The 24,438-nt window shown below is 51.8% G+C and overlaps 1 long non-coding RNA gene across 1 annotated transcript; it reads right to left on the bottom strand.

Moving 5' to 3' along the window:
• Window positions 1–2,889: 2,889 nt before the first annotated feature.
• LOC131482894 (uncharacterized) lies at window positions 2,890–20,557 on the bottom strand. Its single transcript, XR_009247388.1, has 3 exons — window positions 20,473–20,557; window positions 18,680–18,816; window positions 2,890–2,953 (listed from the first exon to the last, which is right to left on the bottom strand). It is a non-coding gene; the product is annotated as an uncharacterized LOC131482894 (long non-coding RNA).
• Window positions 20,558–24,438: the final 3,881 nt, after the last annotated feature.

The raw sequence follows: 24,438 nt of genomic DNA, 5'->3' as shown, positions 1-24,438 counted from the left end.
TGCCCTAAACTCACCGCAGACGGTCTACAGTCCTGTGGCTTGAGGCCATCAGCACCCTCCCCGGCTGGACCCTTGGAGCTCCTGACTACAGGCCAAGTCCTTCCCCCAGCCCCGGGCCTGGCAAGGGAGGGCCAGCCACCTCGGGGGCCACGTGTGCCCCCTCCACGGGTGCACAGCCACAGCCAGCCTCCTGAACGGCTTCCCGGGAAGAAGGCTGCACAATGCTCTCGGCCCCTGCCCTGGGTGACTTGTGACTGCTCTGTCCTGGGCATGCGCGCAGAGGCCGAGAACAAGCACCGGCCTCACGCCGACTCGGAGCCAGCGCCTGCTTCCTTCCCAGCTTCTGAGAAAGATCTGTTACCAGGGCCGGTGTGGTGACGCGGCATGCTGATCTTCCGCCTGCAGGACTGCCATCCCGTAAGGGTGCTGGTTTGAGTCCTGGACGCTCCACTTGCAATCTAGTTACCTGCCTTGGAAAGCAGTGGAGAATGGCCCAAGGCCTTGTGACCCTGCGCTCACGTGGGAGGCCCGGAAGAAGCTCCTGGCTTTGATCAGCTCGGCTCCGGCCCCTGGGGCCATTTGGGGAGTGAAGTGTGGGATGGAAGATGTCACTCCTTTTTCTCTGTAAATATATGCTTCTAAGATAAAAATAAATCTTAACAATAACCTCCCCCAAATCTTTAAGATCTCTATTGCTCTGCCTTTCATATAAATACATTTTTAAAAATGTGCATGGCCTCCAAATTCCAGCTGCTGCCCCAGCCTCCCAGCCCGGCTCTGCATCCCCACCTGCGGGCTCCTACTCCCCTCCCCGCCGCAGCCGGGAGCAGGACTGCTGTTCCCAGACTCCCTTTCCCTCTTTGCCCGCCTGGTGCTGGGCACTCCATCCTGTCTGGGTCTGCCAGGCTGCCGTCTCCCTGCCCCTCAGCTGCGGTCTTCTTGCCCAGAGCAGAGTCCTTCCTGTCCCCAGGGACAGGCACTTCCTCAGACTCCAGCCCGCTCAAGGCACACTCTCACCTCGGTCTCCCCCGGCTCACAGCATCCCCGCTGATGAGCACCCAGCATCCTGAGGCCATTTCTGCAGCCCCTCTCCCGTGCCTGGCACTGCTGACAGAACCAACTCTACATCTGAGTTCAGGGCTCGGAGGGCAGCAGTTACGGTATGAGAAGTGCACAGAGCTCTCCTGCACAGGGGGGCTGGCGCAGGACTGTTGGAGGGTCCGGCATGAGGACATGCAACCAGCCCTGGGCCGGGGGTGGGGGGCTACTGCTGTGTTCTCAACAGCATCCCCAGGACCAGCATGGTTGGTGTGGGGGGGTGTCAGCAGAGGGGACCCACAGCCAAGTGCAGGTGGGCCGGCGCAAACCACTCACCTCAAAGCTGAGTCACCCAGCCTGGGATCGTGCAGATAGACCCCACGGAGCCGCAGCACATTGCTCATGCACACTGCCAGGCAGCCTCAGAGCCGAACACCTGCAGGAGTCCCCTGAGAAGTCAGCACAGCCCAGGCCAGTCCCTTCCTGAAGGCGGGGCAAGCTAGGCAGCCTTTCTCAACCCCGCCCACCGGCCTGCGGGTCCACCTAGCCATAGCCTTCTGCACCACCTCCCTGAACTGCCCAACTCAGAGTGGCTGCAAATAGGAACTCAGATGGAAGGCTGGAGGTGCCCAGAGAGGTGGGGACAGGCCTGGGCCAACAGCCAGCCACAGCAGCATGACGGCCTGGCTTGAAACCCGAGGCTTCAAGGTTTATAGCTGTGCATCGGGCTGGGTATGTGGGCCTCACAGAGTGACATGGGGGCCCCACTGCCACCCACTGCCCCTGGTCTCCAAATGCTACCACAGGTGTGATGCAATCCCCTACTGGACCCCCAAGACAGATCCCGTGTCTACATGTCTCTGGGCTACACAGCTCCTCAGGAATTCTGCCTCCTCTGGGGGACTGGCAAGAGGTGCCCCCCAAAACTCCTGCACTGAGGGGCTTTCCGGATGGGGCACAGCAATGCGGGAGAAGCCTGAGCTTGGGACCTGACAGGTTTGGTTGGGCGTCAGGGTCACGGCCTCCAGTGGGTCATTTCCATGTGCCCATCTCCTCGGTTGAACAGGGCCTGCACGTGCCCCTGGCCCTGACCCATGAGAGGAGAGTTCTCACAAGGGCCCCTTCCCCAGGGTCCCCGTCTCTGCTGTCACCTCCACAAAGCCAGGGTGGTCACCGGCTATTTACAGTTCAGGGGCAAAAATAACCAAGGGAAGATACAGAGGCCAAGGGTGTTGGCGTCCAGTCTGGCCCCCCCAACTCACTGCCCAGTCACCCTCAAGCTGGGATCCTGGGGCACATGTTGTGGTGCAGTGGTTCAGCCACCACCTGGAACCCCGGCATCCTGTATCAGAGTGCTGGTTCGAGTCCCAGCTGTTCCTCATTCCCGATCCAGTTTCTTGCCATTACACTAAGAAGTCAGCAGATGATACACGAACCACCCGTGTCCCTGCCACCCACATGGATGCCACCTTGGTGGAGTTCCTGGCTTCAGCCTGGCCCAGCCTGGCTACTGTGGGCATCTGAGGAGTGAGTCAGCCAAAGGAAGCTCCGTCTCATCCTCTCTGCCATTCAACTACCTAAGTTTTAAAGGGGGTGAGGGCAGGACCTCCCGAGGGACAGAAGAGCGGCCTCTTCCTGCCTCCTCCGGCAGGATGCCCGCCCTCTCCTCTCTCCTTCATGAGGACAAACCTCAGGGGACAGGACAGCACCTTCTTCACTCTAAACCAAAGCCCAGGCACCGTGCCGGGACATGCCCAGGTGGCCCAGCTCACAGCAGCTGCCTGGGGGGACAGCAGAGGCAGGACCACCCTGTGGCAGGTCCCTGGCCCCCACTTACTCACCCAGCAACTACCTGAGCATCCCGGCCAGTGCTACCCACGGTGAGTCGTCCACTGCTGAGGATGTTCGTGGCCACCTGCAGGAGACCAGGAAATGGTCAGCGGTCCTGAAGGAGGCAGAGGCCACAGAGCCAACATCACTTGCCTAGTTCCTGGAAACACAGGGCAGGGCCCGGGAACGCTGACTCCACACTGGGCCAAGGGAGGCACCCACTTTCTTTGGGCTGGGAGCAGTCTAAGGAGGAAGGAAGCACCGTCCTTCACCTCAGGGGAGACGCAGGCACTGCGGCAGCTCCCACCAACCCCCTGGTGTCGCCTGCCCTCCCCCAGCTTAGGCCACTGCACACCCACGTCCCACCACCCCACACCGATTCCAGTCTTTCAGGCAGGCAGGCAGGAGACTGACGGACCTGCTGGGGCTGCGAGCTGCCGACGCCCCAGTGATGCTTCCGGGTCATGACCCACTGACAGAAGCCACAGTGACCGCCCTGAGCCCCACAGCAGCTTCTGCAGGACACGCAAGCCCACGTCCTCTGCACTGCATCAGTGCCTCCCACTGACGTGACCCCGCAGGATGACCCGGGAGCTCCGCAGTACCTCTGCTCCCACCGCTCCCCAGTCCTGAGACCCAGGGCAGGTAACGAGCAGCAGGGAGAGGGACCAGCACCCACCAGCACCCACCAGCCCACTCAGTTTTCACTTGGCCTTTTATCCGTTTTGTGGTCTCTGCAACCACCCGAGTGGGTCACACATCTTAGTGTTACAGAGATACCACAAGCAATCCTATTAGCAACCAAGAACACGAGCTATCGACTTTGCCTTTCATGTTCAGCCATTTTCCACCTCTCAACAGCAGATGTCTCTGCTGCTGAGGGACTGGGGAAGAAGCTCGCACTGCCGCTGGAGGAAGCAGCCCTGGCCCCCCTTTCCAGCAGCCAACCTGGTCATGCAGGCTAAGACCGCTGACCCAATGCCCCCAACCAGACAACTGGGAAACACATGTACCGCACAAGGTGGCTGGGAACCGGAAGGGGCGAAGACAACGACAAATGCCAAACACTAGAGGCCTGATGACGTGAAATACACTGTGACACGGAGGAACTGTGTGCAGTGGCAGATGTTAACATATCAGGGGCCGCCGTGCTATCCCAGCAGCCTAGGCTTCTGCCTGTGGTGTCAGCATCCCATGTGGGTGCTGGTTTGAGTCCCAGTGGCTCCACCTCCAACCGAGCTCCCTGCTAATGGCCTGGGAAGGTAATGGAGAAGGGGCCAAGTGCCTGGGCCCCTGCACTCACGTGGGAGACCTTGGAGAAGCTCTGGCTCCTGGCTTCAGACCTGCCCAGCTCTGGCTCTGACAGCCATGTGAGGAGTCAACCAGTGCATGGAAGATCTGTATCCCTCCTTCTGTGTCACTCTGGCCTTTCAAATAAAAATCAATCTTTTTAAAGATGTTAACATACTAAAGTTGTTGTGATTTGTTAATAAGTGAAAACACTCAGCATCATGTAAGTGATGGGGACCCTGTCAGAGGGCATAGAAAGACACGCGCCCCCCAGGAATGGCAGGGGCTCCTGTCGGGGTGGGCTCCGGGTGAGTTCATCTCTTCTCTGTCTCTACTTTGTGTGTCGTGCCTGGGTCACATGAGCAGAAACCTGACTCTGCACACGGCCTGCTGCCCAGGGGGTCCTTCTGCCTTTCCTTCCACATTCACTGAGCAGCCCTAAGTACCAGGAGTTTGGGGGTAAGACTTCATCTGAGCCTTACTTGGTACCCACAATACCCCCAGAGTGGGGGACTGCATGACCCCTGCTTCAGGGGCAAGGTGCACGGAGACCCCCCAACCCACAAAAAACAGCCCAAGATAAAAATGGGCAAAGGACCTAAATCGGTGTTTCTTCAATGAAAAGACACAAATGGACAGTAACACAAGGAAAGGTGAAGCTTTGTTATGAAGGAGACGCAAACCAAACACAGTGAGCTACTTGCCATCCTGCAGGACAATGGGCACTAACCAGTGTTGGTGAGGATGAGAGAGCTCCCACACACACACACGCACACACACACTCTCTCTCTCTCTCTCTGGCACGTGGCTGGCAGGAACAAAAATGGCGTAGCTGCTGTGGAAACCAAAACGGCAGCTTTACAAAAAGTTACACACAATCTCAGATGGCCCCGCAATTCTACAACAGAATGTATTTCCCATTCAGAACCTGACATCCGGGAGCCGGCCGGTGACACAGCAGTTAAGTCTTCACTTCATGCCCACAACCACTCCCCGCCCCGGGCAGAGCGCCTTGGCTCCTAATTCTAGCTTCCTGTAAGGTGCACTCCAAGAGCCAGCAGGTGAGACAAGGACCTGGCCCGTCACCCAGGCAGGAGAGCTAAACAGTTCCTGGGAGCTGGCATGATGGCGGAACAGACGATCGTCCACCTGTGGCACCAACATCCCATATGGTCACCAGTTCGAGTCCTGCTGCTCCATTTCTGATTCAGCTCTCTGTCGGTGTGCCTGGGAAGGCAGTGGAGGATGGCCCAAGGGGCCCCTGCGCGAGACCTGGAACACGCTCCTGCTGACCAGCCCAGTCCTCGCTGTTGTGGCCATTTGGGGAGTGACCCCACGGGTGGGAAGGCTCTCTTTCTCTTCTTTTTTTTTTTTTTTTTAAGATTTATTTATTTTATTACAAAGTCAGATATACAGAGAGGACGAGAGACAGAGAGGAAGATCTTCTGTCCACTGGTTCACTCCCTAAGTGACTGCAACAGCCGGTGCTGCGCCTATCCAAAGCCAGGAACCAGGAACCTCTTCTGGGTCTCCCACACGGGTGCAGGGTCCCAAGGCTTTGGTCCGTCCTTGACTGCCTTCTCAGGGCACAAGCAGGGAGCTGGATGGGAAGTGGAGTTGCCGGGATTAGAACTGGCGCCCACATGGGATCCGTTCAAAGCGAGGACTTTAGCCACTAGGCCACAGCGCTGGGCCCTCTTTCTCTTCTCTCCCTCTGTAAGCCTTTAAGGTAAAATAAATAAATCTCAAACAAACAAACAAATGAGTTGTACAGCTAAGGGTCAGCACTGGCTGTGGCAAGCACTGGGAGTTTCTAAAAGATGAAAATTCTGTTTATCTTCTTTTCAAATAAAAAGAAGTAGAGAAGGGGTGGAGGAAACCTTCCATCTGCTGATTCACTCCCAGATGGCCCCAACAGGCCAGGCGGGGCCAAACCAAAGCCGGCAGCCCTGAGCTCCTACAGGGTCTCCCACGGGGGCGGCAGGGCCTGGGATGGACCTAAGCAGGGAGCAGGACTGAAGGCAGAGCAGCTGGGATTCAAGCTGGTACTCTGCTATATGCGGCAAGTGGTGGTTTAATCTGCTTTGCTTCAATTGCTGGCCCCCCAAAATAAGTTTTCAACAAAACTGAAATTTCAGTTTCATAGCATCATCACCAATCTTAGCTAACAGTGCGAACAATCCACATACCCATCATGTATTTATCACTGGATAAATCCAATGTGCTCCACCCATACAGTAGAGTATTATTCAGTCATAAAAAGGAATGATGTCCTGGGAGAGCAAGGTGGCACATCAGGCTAACCCTCTGCCTGCAGCACCAGCATCCCATATGGGCGATACTTCGTGTCCTGGCTGTTCCACTTCCAATCTAGTTCCCTGCTTATGGCCTGGGAAAGCAGCATAGCATGGATCAAGATCTTGGGTTCCTGCACCCACGTGGAAGACTAAGAGGAGGCTCCAGGCTCCAGGCTCCTGGCTTCAGATTGGCTGAACTCCATTGTGGCTCTTTGGGGAGTGAACAAGTTGTTGAAAGATCTCTCACCTTCTCTGTAAGTCTGCCTTTCAGAAAGGGGGAGATGCTGGGGACAATGCAGTCCTGACTGATGCTACAACGTGGCTGGACCTTGAAAACATGATGCTAAATGAAGCATGAACCCAACAGTCTGCATGGAGCATCCCCTAGGGGCACCAGGTCAGGTCCCAGCTGCTCTGCTCCTGACCCTGCTCCCTGATCCTGGCCTGGAAAGGCAGTGGAGGATGGCCTGCACCCAATGGGAGACCTGGAAGAAGCTCCTGGCTCCTAGCTTTGGATAGGCTCAGCTCTGGCCACTGGGACCATTTCAAGAGTGAACCAGTGGATGCAAAATCTTTCTTTCTTTGTCTCTCTCTCTCTCCCCGCTCCCCATCTCTCTGTCTTTTATTCTCTGTGTAATTCTGCCTTTCAAATAAAAATAAAATAGATCTTTAAAAAAATAGGTCTGGGTTCGGAGCTGTGGCCTAGCAGCTAAAGTCCTCACTTGGAACACGCCGGGATCCCATGTGGGTGCCGGTTCTAATCCCGGCAGCTCCATTTCCCATCCAGCTCCCTGCTTGTGCCTTGAGAAGGCAGTCAAGGATGGACCAAAGCCTTGGGACCCTGCACCCGTGTGGGAGACCCAGAAGAGGTTCCTGGCTCCTGGCTTTGGATAGGTGCAGCACTGGCTATTGCGGTCACTTGGGGAGTGAACCATTGGACTCTGCATATCTGACTTTGTAATACAAATAAATAAATCTTTTTAAAAAATTAAAAAATAAAAAAATAGGTCTAAGTGCCCCAATGACCCAGCAGCTTGCCGGTTCTGTCAAGACATGTGTCCGAGTTCCCTGCTAACTCAGCACTTTGCAAGTCCCATCGAGAAAACAGGGCCACGTTCTCCACCGACTTAGAGCCTCCATCAATGGCCAGGCAGGGAACCGGGCACCTGGCAGCAACTGAGAAGCCTGCCCACACACCAGAGGGGAACTCACAGGGAGCTGGCCCAGGAAAAGCCTCCCTTCACGGCCAGGGCAAACCTGGGCAGCAGAACTGAACCCCGGCCCCCTGCGACTGTGGAATCTTGCACACAGAACTGTGGGAAATCTGTGACTGCATGACTGGGTGAAGTGGGCAGCTGGGTCGCGGGGCACTGAGAGAACCACCCAGTTCTCCTGCATGGCACTGGTGCTGGCGGGGTGGGGACTATGGCTACGGTGGCACAGCCTCCGCCGTCAATCACCTGGAGTTGAGTGATCCCCGCCTCCCCGTGAAGACAGAGAGGTGATCCCCTGCCCAACCTGGGTGTCACCCCACACTGTCACCCCACACTGGAGCACCGACCAGAAGAGAGAGAGAGAGAGAGAGAGAGAGAGAGAGAGAGAGAGAGAGAGAGAGAGAGAGAGAAGCAGCTGGGAGGCAGAAACAGACTTAGAATGCAAGAAGGAAGAGGCTGAGGAAGTGCCCGAAAGTTAAAACGAAAACACAAGGTTCCTCAAAAACATCGAGAAGCGAATGCAGGAATTAAGGAAACTGATGTACAACATGACTGAAAGCCTCTCCTGTGAAACACAAGCCCGGGAGAGAAATCAAACTGAAATCCCAGGGACGAGGAACTCACTACGCCAAGTAAGAAATACAACGGAAAGCTTCAAGGACAGGCAGGCAGAAGAAACAATCTGAACTTGGAGATGAATTGTTTCAAGGTTCTCACTCAGCCAAAACTTGAGAAGAAAGGAGGGGGAAATAAACACCTCTTTCCCCTCCCTGGCCTGGGCGGTGGCATGAAGCCTGAGCTGCCTGAAGGCCAGAGTGCCTGGCGGGGCCTCAGGCCGGGGTGATCACCTGGGAAGTAGAGGTGGGGGCCCGGGCTGGAACCATGCAGGCTAGAACCACGCAGCTGGGGATGGTAGCCTGGCCCAGCAATGAGGGGAGGGCCGGGATTAGAATCACACAAGCCGGGGTTGCCTGCTCATTGAGACGGGACCTGGGGCAGAGCCTCACCATATATTATGGGGTTCCTGGAAGAAGGCAGATGCCTGGACCGGTTGGGCCAGGGTGGTGTCCTGCCCCAGCAGGGAGGAGCCTTGGCACAGACCAGACACCCACAAAAGACAAACCTGCATACTCCAAGTAGGTGGACTCTGAACACCTCTTCAAAGGACAAGCACAGCCTTTGCGTCCTCTGCACTGAGGCTGCAGCACTTGAAGGCAGACATGCTTTTCCAGCCTCTTGCTCCTCTCTCGAAGCTGCTAGTGCATCTCAGTATGTCACATGACTGAAATTATAAAAACAGAACATAATAAAGCAACTACATTTTTAAGCAGTTTTTGCCAACACTTCAGGCCAACTTTTTAAAAAACATTTATTTATTTTTATTGGAAAGTCAGATATACAGAGAAGAGGGGAGACAGACAGGAAAATCTTCCATTTGATGATTCACTCCCCAAGTGAGCGCAACAGCCAGTGCTGCGCCATCCGAAGCCAGGAGCCAGGAACTTCCTCCAGGTCTCCCACGTGGGTGCAGGGTCCCAAGGCTTTGGACCGTCTTCGACTGCTTTCCCAGGCCACAAGCAGGGAGCTGGATTAGAACCGGCACCCATATGGGATCCTGGGGTTTGCAAGGTGAGGGCTTCAGCCACTAGGTCATGGCACCAGGCCCCTTCAGACCAACTTCTACAGCAAGTCCTCCAGTCTGCAGGCACTCTGTCTAAAGCAGTCATGGACACTGACAGGTTTTGGAATAAATATTAGCCCGTCAGGGAGAGGCTGGGGTTCTCACATGTTACCACACAGGTCTGGGAGTAGCCAGCCAGGGACCTGAGGCTGGGGTCCTAGGCAGCTGGTGCCTATGGCACACTAAAGTGCCAGTCTGGGAGCAGGCAGGCAGGGGCCCTAGGTAGGCCACACTCTCAGCATGCCACAGTGCCTGTCTGAGCCTGGCCAGGGGCTTCAAGCCGGAGTACTAGGGGTTTGCGGAGAGAGCACCAATGGCCTTTGACAAGCCAGGCACATGACAGGGCTTGGGCAGGCCATAGCCACTGTGCTCATCTGGGAAAAGCAGACCAGGGACCTGACAGGCTCTAGGCAGCTCCATCTGCAGCATGCAACCACACTGGGCCAGGGGCTGAGCCCAGGGTCCTAGCTGGGGGCCTCCACCAATGGCCTTTGGCTTCATGAAGAAATCTGGGCTTTATGTCTGGCTGGTCCCAGATGGAACAGGGTCTCTGATCTCAGGGACCACTGACTGGGGGTGTGTCCCAGCATCAGAACCCACAGGCCATGTCGACCCCCTCCTATGCTGACTCCTGTGCAAGGAGGGAGTCGTGCCCAGGTGCCCACACAGGATGGGTCGACCTGACCCATGAGCCAGTCGAGGCCCTTGGTGCCACTTCAAGACAGAAAAGACCAGTGACTTCCTAGAGTGGCGGTGACAATGCAGGGGACACAGCCACTGGCACCAGCTATACTTCCTGTGGCCCGTAAGATGGCTCCATTAGATGAGACAGGGAGAAGTCCACAAACCCGGGAGGTACAAGGCAGACACCCTCCTCAGCAGGAGGCAGCCACAGGAGGGAAGATCAGCCTCAGAGCCCTCCCTAAGAACAGGGGTCGGAAATCTCTGAGCAGGAATGAAAGGGGCCAGGCAGGTAGCAAGCTTCGAGTCACACACTTCCCCTGTCCTATGTAATACGGTCTGCCTACTTGTCAACTGAGCCCGTCCCCAGGATGTAGTCCCCCCACCTGGGACTTGGGAGTGGACTCATGCAACCACTCCCCTTCCAGGCTTACAAGAAGCCAGGCAATGGGGAGGGACGCCCCCTCTGTCCTGGACACAGAACAAAGCAGAAACACCTCTCGCCCACTCTTTTCTTTGAATGCGTCTGTCATTTCCTCAACTTTTAAATAACACTTTACAAAAAAAAAAAAGAGAGAGAGAGAACGAGTCACTGCTTCCAATAACCAACAACAACCCTGAACACAAATGGCCTAAGCTTTCCAGTTCAAAATATAGACTGAGGGCTGGCACGCTAATCCTCCACCCACGGGCCAGCACCTGATACAGGCACCGATTCATGTCCTGGCTGTTCCACTTCCAATCCAACTCTTGGAAGAGGCTCCCAGCTTTGGACAGGTCCAGTCCTGGCTAGTGCAGCCATTTGGGAAATAAAACCATGGATTAAAGATCTGTACAGTATTTCATCTCACAGATGCAAAACACACATTCACTTCAGGTCATGGAACCTTCTCCAGGACAGACCACATGATAAACCTCAGGAAATTCAAACGAACTGAAACCATACCATCTATTTTTTCAGAACGAGAGAGAACAAACTGAAAACAAACAATTCAAGAAACTGCAAAAAATATTTAAACACAGGCCCAGCGTGGTAACCTAATAGCTATATCCTTGCCTTGCGTGCACTGGGATCTCATATGGGTTCTGGTTCAAGTCCTGGCTGTTTCACTTCCCAACCACTCTGCTTGTGACCTGGGAAAGCAAGATGGCCCAACTCCTTGGGATCCTGCACCCACATGGGAGACCCAGAAGAAGCTCCTGGCTTTGGATTAGCTCAGCTCCGGCCGCTGTGGCCAGATGCAGAGTGACCAGTAGATAGAAGATCCATCTTTTTGTTTCTCCTCTCTGTAAATCTGCCTTTCCAATAAAACATAAACAACTCTTTAAGAATATATATTTAAACACAGAGAGACAGAGCAACTTACTACTGAATGAACAATGGGTCAAAGAAGAAACCAAAAAGCAAAATTTTAAAAAAAATTCCTGGAAATGAATGAAGACAACACTACAAAATGTTAAAACTTGATGGGATATAAGGTAAGCAGTGCCAAGGGGAAAGCTCACAGCATTTAGGACCAGTATCAAGAATTCACCAAGGCACCAAGTACACAATCCAGCAATGCACCTCAAGGATCTAGAAAAACACCGGCAAACCAAAACAGAATTAGCAGAAAGAAATAACTAGAGAATAAATAAAATGGAAATAAAGATACAGAAGATCAATGAATTTGAAGAACTAGCTTGAGAGAAAGTCAACACACCATTGGCCCAATTAACCAAAGTAAATAAACAAAAGGGGTGACAACTCAAATTAATAAAAACAGAGATGAAAATGGAAATATGATGAACATCACAAATATACAAAGAATCAGATATTACTACAAACAGGTATATGCCAAACAATGGAAGAACAAAAAATGCACAGATTTCTAGACACATACAATCTACCAAAACTTAGTCAAAAAGACACAAAAAACCTAAACAGACCATGAACGAGGATAGAGACTGAATAGTAATAGACTCTCGGGCCTGGCGGCATGGCCTAGCGGCTAAAGTCCTCGCCTGGAAAGCCCCAGGATCCCATATGGGCGCCGGTTCTAATCCCGGCGGCTCCACTTCCCATCCAGCTCCCTGCTTGTGGCCTGGGAAAGCAGTTGAGGCATTGGGACACTGCACCCACGTGGGAGACCCGGAAGAGGTTCCAGGTTCCCAGCTTCTGATCAGCGCGCACCGGCTGTTGCGGCTCACTTGTGGAGTGAAGCATCGGACCGAGGATCTTCCTCTCTGTCTCTCCTCCTCTGTGTATATCTGGCTGTAATAAAATGAATAAATCTTTAAAAAAAAAAAAAAATAGTAATAGACTCTCCCAAAGAAAGGCCCAGGACTGGATGGCTTCACCCCTCAAGGACAACGTCAATTCTTCACAAGCTATTCATAACAGAAATGGAGGAAATCCTCCCAAATGTCTTCTATGAGGCAAGCATCACTTGAACTTTAAGACTAGAAAATGGTATCATAAAGAAGGAGAACTACAGACCAATATCCCTGATGAATACAGAAGCACAAAACCCTCATACTAGCTGATCAAATCCAACAATAAATCACAAAGACCATTTACCCATGTCAGGTGAGATTCATCCCAGGTATGAAGCAATGGTTCAACATCTGCAATCCATTATCAAAACATTGATTTTACAGAACGTAATTTACAGATTCAGTGATTCCAATCCACATATCTACAACATTCTCAGATCTAAAAAAAAGCAATGCTAAAATTCATGAGGAAACACGAGAGCTCAAAGAGGTAAGGCAACATTAAACAACAGAAACAAAGCTGGAGGCATCACCACACCAGGCTTCAAGATGTACTACAGGGCAGCTGGAAGCAAAGCAGCCTGCTACTGGCGGAAAAACAGCCACAAAGATCAACAGAGCACAACAAAAAGCCCAGAAATGAATCCACACGTCTACACCCAACAACTTTCCAACAAGCGAACCGACATCAATCCAGGGAGAAAAGACAGCATCTTCCACAGACGGTGCTGGGAAAATTGGGTCTACATGTGAGGTAAAAAACAAGACCCTGGGCCCAGTATGATAGCCTAGTGGCTAAAGTCCTCGCCTTGAACGCTCCAGGATCCCATACAGGTGCCAGTTGTAATCCCGGCAGCCCCACTTCCCATCCAGCTCCCTGCTTGGGGTCTGGGAAAGCAGTGGAGGACGGTCCAAGACCTTGGGACCCTGCACCCACATGTGAGACCGGGAAGAAGCGCCTGGCTCCTGATCAGCTCAACTCCAGCCATTGCAGCCACTTGGGGAGAGAACCAGCAGATAGAAAATCTATCTCCTTCTCTCTGTAAATCTGACTTTCCAATAAAAATTTTTTAAATTTAAAAAAACTGAAGAAATAAAAAGAAAGAAATCTTACGATAGAGGGCTAATCTCCAGAATATACAAAGAACTACAAAACAACCAAAATGCCCAAACAAGCCACTCAAGAAATGGGCACGGGAAATGGGCAGATATTTCACAAAGGAACAAACCCAAATGGCAAATAAACATATGAAAAAATGCTCAAGTTCCCTGGCAATAAGGGAAATCCAAATTAAAACATCAATGAGGTACTACCTGACGCCAGTAAGATTGGCCCACATGAAAAAAAGCACCAACAACACTTGTTGGCGAGGTTGCGGGGGAAAGGGAACCCTACTCCACTGCTGGTGGGGCTGCAGGTTGGTACAGCCTCTATGGAAATAAGTATGGAGAACATTCAAACAACTCAAAATCAACATACTGTATGATCCAGCAATAGCACTCCTAGGAATATATCCAAAACACCTGTTTTATGAGAAACCAACATGCACTCCTATGCTCATAGCAGCACAATCAGTAATTGCAAAAACATGGAAGCAACCAAAATGCCCATCAGTAGAGGATTGGATAAGAAAGCTATGGTTCATCTACTCCATGGAATACTACTCAGCTATTAAAAAAAACAAAATGCAGTTCTTTGTGGCCAAATGGGCCAAACTGGAAACCATAATGCTAAGGGAAATGAACCAATCCCAAAAGGTTAGATACCACATGTTTGTCTTAATTTAAGATGATATGATGTTATGTATAACATGTTATGTTATGTATGTAATATGTTGTGTATAAACTAAAATTGAAATGTCAATGAGGTGGTCACAGAAGGTGGTTAAGAACTCGCATTTATTTTTAACATATTGGTTACTCATTACTATGTCAATTAATTCCATAATGATGTAAATTTTTGCTGATGGTATGTTGGAGCTTTTGATTGATTGGGATGACACTCTGCTGGCTCTGTCTTCAAACCAGAGAGGGTCTTCCTAAGAAGCCGTGGAACTTGACTGGACACTAAAATGCTGGACTCTATGTTTGGTATATGCTTGCAAAGAGGCAATCTCAACTGAACTTGAACTGTGGTTATGCAACAAGGTGGAGGAATCCACCATGGGGGAGGGTTTGGGGAGGGGTGGGGAGAATCCCAGTACCTATGAAACTGTGTCACATAATACAATGTAATTCATGAACTAAAAATAAATAAATAAATAAACAAAAGAAGAAAAAAAAGAAAAAAAAAAAAGAAAGAAAGAAAGAAACCTTCGACACCTTACACCTTAGACAAAAATTAACTTGAAATGGCTCAAGGATTTAAATCTACTTACTGGGTCTGGTGCAGTAGCCTAGCGGCTAAGGTCCTTATCTTGCACGCACTGGGATTCCTTATGGGCACAGGTTTATGTCCCAGCTGCTCTGTTTCCCTGTCAGCTCCCTGCTTGTGGCCTGGGAAAGCAGTAGAGGATGGCTCAAGGCCTTAGGACCCTGCACCCGCATGGGGAACCCGGATGAAGCACCTGGCTCCTGGCTGTGGGTTGGCTCAGCTCCAGCCCATTGCGACCACTTGGGGAGTGAACCAGGGAATGAAAGATTTGTCTCTCCTTCTCTCTGTAAATCTTTCCAACAAAAAATTAACAAATCTTTAAAAAGAAAAAAAATCTACTGATACCAAATTACTAGAGGAAAACACTGGGAACGCTGCAAGACGTAAGCACAGGCAAATATTTCTTGGAAAAGTCAGCAGTTGCAAAAATAAGCAAACAAAATTCCACCAAGCTAAGAAGCTTCTGCGTGACGGAAGAAACCAACTGTCAATACAGAGGCAGCCACCGGAACGGGAGAAAATACTCAAGAACTACGCAACTTACAAAGAACTCCAAACACCCAACAAGAGCAAAATCCAGTTAAAAAATGGACAAAGAACATGGACAGACAATTCCCAACAATACAGTCCAAACGGCTAACAGGCATATGAAAAAATGCTGAAGTTCTCTAGCAATCAGGGAAATGAAAACCACAATGACATTCCACTTCACACCCAGCAAGAACGGCTAACATACAGAAGTCAGAAAACAATAAATGTTGGCAAGATGTGGGGAGAAAGGCACCCCAGCCCGCTGCGGGTGGCAGGGAACTAGCACGAAGGACAGAATGGAGAACTCTCAGATACGCAAAAACAGATCCACCATAAGACCCATTCCACTCCCGGGGATATATACAATGAGATGAAATCTGCATACGAGAGTTAACCATAAAGATTAACTCCATGTTTACAGCAGCATAATTCAGAATAACTAAAACACAGAGGCAACTCAGATGCTCATTAACTGACAACTGGATAAAGTGGTACATATACACTACTCAGCCATTAAAAAGAAATACATTTTAAAAAGGAATACTACTCAGGGCCTGGCATGATAGCATAGCGGCTAATGTCCTCACCTTGAACTCACTAGGATCCTATATGAGCGCCGGTTCTAATTCCGCCGCTCCTCTTCCCATCCAGTTTCCTGCCTGTGGCCGGGGAAAGCAGTTGAGGACGGCCCAAAGCCTTGGGACCCTGCACCTGCATGGGAGACCTGGAAGAGGCTCCTGGCTCCTGGCTTCAGATTAGCTCAGCTCTGGCCATTGTGGCCGCTAGGGGAGTGAACCATTGGACGGAAGACCTTCCTCTCTGTCTCTTCTCTCTGTGTATCTACCTTTCCAATAAAAATAAATCTTTTTTTCGAAAAAAAAAAATACTACTCAGCCATTAAAAAAGAAATGTTCTGTTACAAAGAATGAAATCTTCAGCAAAAAGGATCCAGCTAGAAACCAACATGCTTAGTCAAACAAGCCAGCTCCCAAGACAAATGCCGTGCGTAGGCTCTGAGCTGAGAGGGTTTAGACCAAGGAACAAAACGTCATCTCTGGGAGACTAAAATGCTGGGAATTAAGCGCTGCTCCCAGCCTGGGTCTACACTCCGGCCAACAGCAGCACACCCACTTTGTCTCCTTCCTCTATCTGCCATCTCGTATATGATATCTTCATACACTGGAATCTTAAAGTTGTCATTGTAATGCAAAAGAATAAGCCATTGTAGTAACTTGGGAAAAAAAATAAGGAGAGTGGAGGAATAGGAAAGAAGGGGGGGCAAAGGGAGGAATCCCTATGCATATAAATATACATGCAAATATAAATATATTATATAAATATAAATGTAAATATGTATCACGAAAAACACAAAACCTATTCGTTTTATATAAATAAGTTAAAAAGATTCCTCCAAAAAACCTGCTACTGTAAATGAAAAGCTATGTATACTAATAATTGAAGCAAACTATAACATGAGATAATGGTTAGGACAGAAGAGTAGCTGATACTCAAAAGACTAAAGGAGTTAACTGCAAAGAAATGATGTATTTCTCAGCTTTGGGATCCAACACGTACAGATTAGATGAGAATTCAGCATTAGTAGACGCCACTGTGATATCCTTATTCCTGTTAGTTCAACAAGGTATTAATGCACTACAACTTTCTTTTTTTGCCCCGAAAGGCAGATTTTATAAAGAGAAGGAAAAAGAGAAAGGGGTTTTCCATCCACTATTTTATTCCGAAAATGGCCACAACAGCCAGAACTAGCTGATCCAAAGCCAGGTGCTTCTCCCAGTGTGCATATGGGTGCAGGGGTCCAAGACTTCAGCCATCCTCCACTGCTTTCCCAGGCCATAAGCAAGAAGATGGATCAGAAGTGGAGCAGCGGGCCTGGGGCGGTGGCCTAGTGCCTAAAGTCCTCACCTTGCATACTCCAAGATCCCATATGGGCGCCGGTTCTAATCCTGGCAGCTCCACTTCCCATCCAGCTCTCTGCTTGTGGACTGGGAGAGCAGTCGAGGACGGCCCAAAGCCTTGGAATCCAGCACTGGCATGGAAGACCTGGAGGAAGTTCCTGGCTCCTGGCTTTGGATCGGCGCAGCACTGGCTGTTGCGTTCACTTGGGCAGTGAATCATTGGACAGAAGATTTTCCTGTCTGTCTCTCCTCCTGTTTATCTGCCTTTCCAATAAAAATAAATAAATCTTAAAAAAAAAAAGTTGAGCATCCAGAACACAAAACTGGTACCTGTACAGGATGTTGGTGCCAACAGTGGAGGATTAGTATGCTATGTATGCCATGGTGCCAGCCTCCAGTGGACTAGAGTTTACAGGAAGAAAGCTTAAGTGGAGAGCAAGATTAAGAAAGTATACAGCACCCTCCAAGCTTAATTCAGTTGCCATTCAATATTGCTTCTGGGTAAAAAGAAAGAACTACTGACTAAAAAAACACAAAGAAATATTAGAAAAATATTCACAAAGGCAATGACATTATTTATTATCATGTTTATGTCTTCGGAAATAAAGTCATTATGGTCAAATATAAAAAGCAAAACAAAACACATTGTTAAAACTGTTAAATTAATTCAGCACATAAAACCAACCTAGAAAAATCTGTATCCTTTTTATACATGGGTAGCTAACTTGCCAAAAACAAATCAAAGCAATCCTGGGCTGGTGTGGTGGCGCTAAGGACTGACGCTCTGCCTGCAGCACTGGCAACCCACTTGAGCACCGATTCAAGTCCTGGCTACTCCACTCTGATCAAGCTTCCTGCCTACAAGGGAGTGGAGGCTGGCATGAGTCCTTGCACCCCTACACAATGTGGAGACCCGAAAGAAGTTCCCAGCTCCGGACAGGCTCAGTCCCCAATGCTCAGGACAGCTCCCCAGAGGTCCCCAGGCCTGTCCTTTAGGGTCCAGAAGTGCTGTGTCTCCAAGTGCTACCAACTTGGGAGCTCAGAAGCCGCCTGTCCTTGGTGCAGTAGCAGCTCCAGGATCTGCCCAGGGGTACCTGTGGTGTTTTCCCTGCAGAAGCCCCAGGCCCATCAGGGACACTGGCCACAGGAGTCTCAGCTGACAGCATGTGGACACCTGCGCGAGCTTCTCCCACCAGGCCTCACTGCCACCCAGCCCCAACCCAAGTCCCAGGGGCCCTTGTGCAACATCCCCCAGCAGAGACCTGCTCCCTGGCCAACCACCAGCTGTGTGGTGGGGGCCACTGGACCCACCTCTCTCACTGCCCAGTGATAACCGCACCATAGGGGGGTGTGTGTGTGTGTGTGTGCACATGGTGCGGAGGGTGTAGTGTACAATACACAGCATGCAGTGTGCAGCAGGCTCTGCTGTCTGGAACATGCCTTTGAACTTGAACAAGCTGGCTGAACATTCAGAAGATGGAGGATATGCCCTGCATGTCCACACTCCCTGCCCTGCCAACCCCATGCAGCATTTCATCTAGGACGAGGACCAGAGTTTGCCGTTTCCTCACCTGCATCAGGCCCGCACGCAGACACAGCAGCACGAAGCTCTTGCCTCTGTGACTGACTTTCCTCCAGGTAGATGACACAGATCAGGTGGCGTGGGACCCCCAGACAGACCAGGACTCAGCTGACACGGAGTTGATTTCTGGAAGAAAGAAAACAGAAAGGTACATGACGTAGCTGGCAGCAGAGGCCTCCCACCGCAGCATGAGGCATTCTCCAGGGAGGCCCCACATTCACTTATGCACTCACGCCACAGGGCTTCCTGAGCGCCTCCTAGCGGGCAGGCAGGTCCTCGCAGGTCAAGACCACCCCTTCCCTTCCCTCAAGGAGCCGACATCTCAGGCAGAGACAAACAGAAATCTAGTCAGCAGGAACAAGCAAGACAAGTCATTTAACACTGTGTGCTAAGAAGAAACTAAACCAAGTCCGGTGTGGTAGCCTAGTGGCTAAAGTCCTCACTTGGCATCAGCCGGGATCCCATATGGGTGCCAGTTCGTGCCCCGGCAGCTCCACTTCCCATCCAGCTCCCTGCTTGTGGCCTGGGAAAGCAGTGGAGGACGGTCCAAGACCTTGGGACCCTGCACCCAAGGGAGAGACCCAGAAGAAGCTCCTGACTTCTGACTTGAGATTGACTCAGCTCTGGCCGTTGAGGTCACTTGGGGAGTGAATCAATGGATGGAAGATCTTCCTCTCTCTCTCTCTCTCTCCTCTCTGTATATCTGACTTTGCAATAAAAAGGGGGCGGGGATAAACCAGGTGAGATAGGGGAAGGGGAGAAGCTTGAGGCCAAGAACCCTCCGGGAGAGGACAGGGAGGACTGTCAGCACAGCAGGACCTAAAGCCGGGCTGAGGTAGATACCCACCTCCTCCGGGGTGTGGGATCAGGAATCCGGGGAAGGGGGGCAGCCTGCGAGGAGGGAGGGAGGGCCTCCGGCAGCCCCTTCCTCACATCTGTGCTGGGTTAGCAACCCCCTCCAGGCTGCAGTTGGAGCCTTTGTCCTCAAGGTGCTTGGCCCTAGCCCAGCCACAGGTGCGCCTTGTAACCTTCCCCTCCTGAATGTGATCAACTCAGGGCTGTCGGCACAGAGCATCTCCCCAGAGTGAAAGCAAGCTTACCTGGCACAGCACTGACAAATGCCACAAGGAGAGAGGGGCTAATACTCAGAGAGTCGGGGAAAATGAATGAAACATTTTCAGGCTGAGTGTTTAAGCGGGAAAGATACACCCGAGTGAGGCGGGGTCGAGAGCCAGCCCACCACCACACCTGCCCTTGAATTACACCCTCACCACCCTGCGGGCAGGTGTGAGGCCTCAAGGAGCAACGAGCAAGGGTGAAGGGTCCCTCTCCTAGTTCCCCACACTTCCTCCCGGGCCCACTCCCTCCGAGTCCCTGTCCCAGCTTCCTTGCCTTTACGGTCGCTAAAGCATCAACCAGAACCTGTGCAAGAACTTTCTGGACGGCCACAATGACTACCTCTTCTGACCCAGGGCCCCGCACTGTCCACGGGCCTGGGGCTGGCCAGCCGACGCTGGGGACCCCGCAAGACAGGGAGGAGTGCCGGGATTCAGGGACGCTCCGGCAGGTTCCAGAGGGGCTCCCTGGCCTGAGCTGGGCTTGGGGGAAGGGGGACCCCGCACGTCCCCGGTGTGCGTGGCCTGACCAACACCCTCACCAAGGAGACCCTCCATTTCCGCCGGAAGGCTCCAGAGGACACAGGTCTGGGGGCTCCGACAAAGTCCGACGCCGTTCCCCCCACGACCCTGGGGCGGCCGGACAGCAACGGTCGCCGGGGCTCACCTCACCTGCCCCATCTTTGTACCCGGGTAAGAGCTCCAGGGAGCAAGCCCAGCTGAGCTGCCCGGGGCACCAAGGACGCGGCCTTCCGCCTGGGCGCCTCAGCACCGCGCCCTGCGCCCTGCGCCCTGCGCCGCGCTGCCTGATGACGACACCGGCCTACGCCAGCATACAGAAGTCTTCTTAAATTAAGAGAGTTCAGTGGCACGTGTTTTCAAAAGCCACATTTAACACTGTAAGACTTTTGGGGCTGGCACAGTGACTAAACTGGCTAATCCTTCACCCGTAAGCGTCAACATCCCATCCATATGGGCACAGGTTCGTTTCCCGGCCTCTCCATTTTCCACCCAGCTCCCTGCTTGTGGCTTGGGGAAGCAGTCGAGGATGGCTCAAGGCCTTGGGACCCTGCACCTGAGTGGGAGACCCAGAAGAATCTAATGGCTTCGGATCAGCTCAGTTCTGGCCGTTGTGGCCACTGGGGAGGTAAACCAGCAGATGGAAGATCTCTCTCCTCTCTGCAAATCTACCTTTCCAATAAAAATAAATCTTTTGTTTAAGAAGATGGTAAGACTTTTTAGATTTCTGTGAACGGTCACATGACCGAGAAAGACACACAGGCAGATACCTGCTGACTCCAGGTGCCGGTAGCTCCAGGGACTTGGAGTGTGCCAGGGGGGAGCAGTGGGGGGACTCAACCCGCCTGACGCCAGGTTGCAAACAGAGGTGCAAGGAGAGTGAGAACAGTGTGGTAGGCAGGCAGGCAAACACCAGCACTTAACCCATTGAGCCACCAGCTAACGTGCAGACAAAAAAGAATTTCAGGGCCGCATGGTGGAGTGTGTGCTTGGCAGACATTCCTACAGAGACAAAGCAGAGGGCCTCCTGTGCATGCGCACCAGCTTTGCATAGGCCTGGAGTCGTGGAGGGCCTGACCACCCTTGCCTGTCGTTTTGTCGTCCCTTGGAATGTCGCCTGATCCCTTCTGCCCGACGGTAGGGCTGCTTATCAGCGCTGTGCTTGGAACTGTCACGCGTTATTCTGACCTTGTGGGAGCCTGGCTGCACCTGCTTTTCCACCACTTGCACTAAACTTTTGTCAAAGTATATAAACCCTCACTTTCTCTCGGTGTGTCATCCTGTGAGGTGATGGCCGCCCCGCTGCCACACTGCAGAATTCAGTTCTGCACGACCTCCTGTCCTTCCTTCATTAGTCCCCACAGCACGACTCTGACAGTTCTCTGTTCCCTTTCCTTACTTGTACACATGAGAATGATATCTCATAGGACGTTTGCGAAGATGAAACAAATCACAGCAAAGCACCAGGTAGAGTGAACGATGCTGCGGCCTTTTTTTTTTTTTTTTTTTTAATTTTGAGGAACTAGTTTGACAGTGAAAAGCGGTGGTAGTCTGAGGCCTCCATTTTTCCCGTGTTAGCCTCTGGAAAGAAGCACCGTACTGTCTCGGACACTTTGACACACAGTTCCCCTTCCCCAGGCTTTCAAGTGTCCCCCCATCTAGCACTTCCGAAGGTCGCTCCTGTGGGTGGGGCCACCTCAGTGCAGCTGACTCCTGGACACAAAGAAGTTCATGTTCACAGTGGGTTGTGCGGAGGCCACCTGATGGAGGGTCCCAGGCACACGGTCGGAGTGGAGAACTGCAACTAGCCCTCAGATGGATCGTATAATCGCCTCCACCTTCCCGAAGGGCGTTACCGTGGGTGTCGGAGTCTAGTCTGTGCCCGTTCCTCCTGGTGGGACCTGCTCATCTTGTCCATTCTACTCCCCATCCTCACCACCTTGGGGCACCCCACTTCCTGTCCGAGCCTTCAGCTGTCCACCTGCAAATGATGAACTCAGCACAAAATATGCACTTCTAGGAGGGTTAGTGAGTCTTACAATGAAGTCCCCCTACCTCTGCTACCCATCTTCAGTTCTAGGTCTAGCAGGCCAACTATACACAGGATACGGGTGTGGGGGCAGGTCAGCTTAGCAGGGGTGCTAAGGGGCCAGTAGAGCTGCCCAAGAAAGAGAAACAAAATACCTTGGGTTGTCTCTTGTGCTTCAAGTCCACAGGAAAACCCACCCTGGACTCCCACGGTGGGATGCAAGTAACAGGCAAATTCTCTCAGACAGGAACTGCTCCTCCCTCTGCTGCCTCCGAGAGAGGGGCTTGGGGTGCACGCTCACTGGCAGCCAAGCTGGGCAGTGTGTGCGTGTGCACGTGGCTCTTGGTCCGAGGGCGCCCCCTTGTGGTCCATGCCGACTGACCGCAGGACAGCAGGAGTCCCGCCTGGGTCAAACGGGCTGCATCAGCTACAACTATGCCCCGCGTAAGAACACCTCTCCTCTTAGGCACTCCCCGAGCCTGGAACTAGCTTGAATTCCTTTTTGTTCAGAGGAACGAGCTACAGCTCATCGGAGGAGAGTAACTGTATTTCTGCCTGCAGTACTTTGTAGGAAAGTTGTAGGGTTTTCCTTTTTTCCCATGTGCTTCCAATGTTGTCCTGCTGACCAGATTCTTGTGTGTGAACTCTCAGCACCTGGCACCGTCTTACGCACAGCTGCCTCCCCAGCGGCTGCCTACACCAGGCACCCCATAGTGATTTTCCAATGCCTGGAGACCCAGAAGCAGCTTTGGTTCTGCTCAGCTCCCACCATTGTGGCCACTTGCAGATTAAACCAGCAGATGAAAGATCTCTTTCCTTCTCTCCGTAAATCTGATCTGCCTGTTCAATCAAAATAAAATACATCTTTTTAAAAAAGAAAGCTCCCAAAATCTTGGGAAGGGGCACCTTGAGTTTACTCACAGTGTACAATAATGGGGCCAGAAAACATTTTTTCAGCCTTAAATTTTAACCTTTTTAAAAAAATAACATTCAAGGGCCTGGCTCTGTAGCCTAGTGGCTAAAATCCTTGCCTTGAACATGCCGGGATCCCATATGGGTACTGGTTCTAATCCCAGCTGCTCCACTTCCCATCCAGCTCCCTACTTCTGGCCTGGGAAAGCAGTGGAGGACGGCCCAAAGCCTCAGGACCCTGGACCCATGTGTCGGAAACCCGGAAGAAGCTTCTGGCTGCTGGCTTTGGATCAGTTCAGCTCCAGCCATTGTGACCACTTGGAGAGTGAAACAGTTTGGATGGAAGATCTTTCTCTCTGTATCTCCTTCTCTCTATGTATCTGTCTTTCCAATAAAAATAAATATTTTTTAAAATAACATCCGAAAAGGCAAGATGTTAGTATATAAACACAACCTGATCTTTTCAACAGCAGAAGTGAGACGGAAAGGCAGGAGTTGTAAAATGGTGGGGTGGTCACTCCTACCTGTTCTTGCACACTGGCGTGCGATGGGAGCCCCAAGTCCAAGTGGGCCCAGGCGGAATGTTCATCTGTTCCAAAGCTACCCACGCAGAAGCCCTGCTGGGAGAGACACTGACCTTTACACACAGGAGTGACCAGTGGCAGCCGGGCAACGGGCCTTGTTGTCCACACTGCAGGCCAGAGTCCACACTGCCGAATAGTACAGGTGTAAGTGGAACCAGTTGGTTCGCGATCTAAGCTGCTGCTGTGTTCGCCAGTGTGCTCAACAAGCTGCAGCTGTTGTAGGCTTATGTTGGCTTCCACACCGGAGCCTACTTGAGGTGAGGGAGTCGGGGAGGCCTATCCCAGACGCCACCTCGTCAGGGCACGGAAGTGATCTCACGGGGGAAGGGCAGCGTCGTAAGCCTTCCCACAGCTCACTTCCCCCAGGAACTACAGTGAAGGAATGAGAACCACATCCAGCTGTCAATCTTGGTGATGATGCACAGGGGACCTCGACCCCAGTGTGAGCAGCTGAGACACACACGCACTTGCACACACAGTGGTGGATCCTTCTAACTCCCTCTTCTGTGGTGCCCAGCTCAGACGCAGGTGGACATCAAAAGCAGAAAGCAAGAACTGCTGCTGCTGCTCTCCAGACTGCTCTGCCCCA

Source organism: Ochotona princeps, chromosome 21, assembly GCF_030435755.1.
Source record: "Ochotona princeps isolate mOchPri1 chromosome 21, mOchPri1.hap1, whole genome shotgun sequence".
Classification (NCBI taxonomy): Eukaryota; Metazoa; Chordata; class Mammalia; order Lagomorpha; family Ochotonidae; genus Ochotona; species Ochotona princeps.
This window is presented reverse-complemented; position numbering and strand designations above follow the sequence as displayed.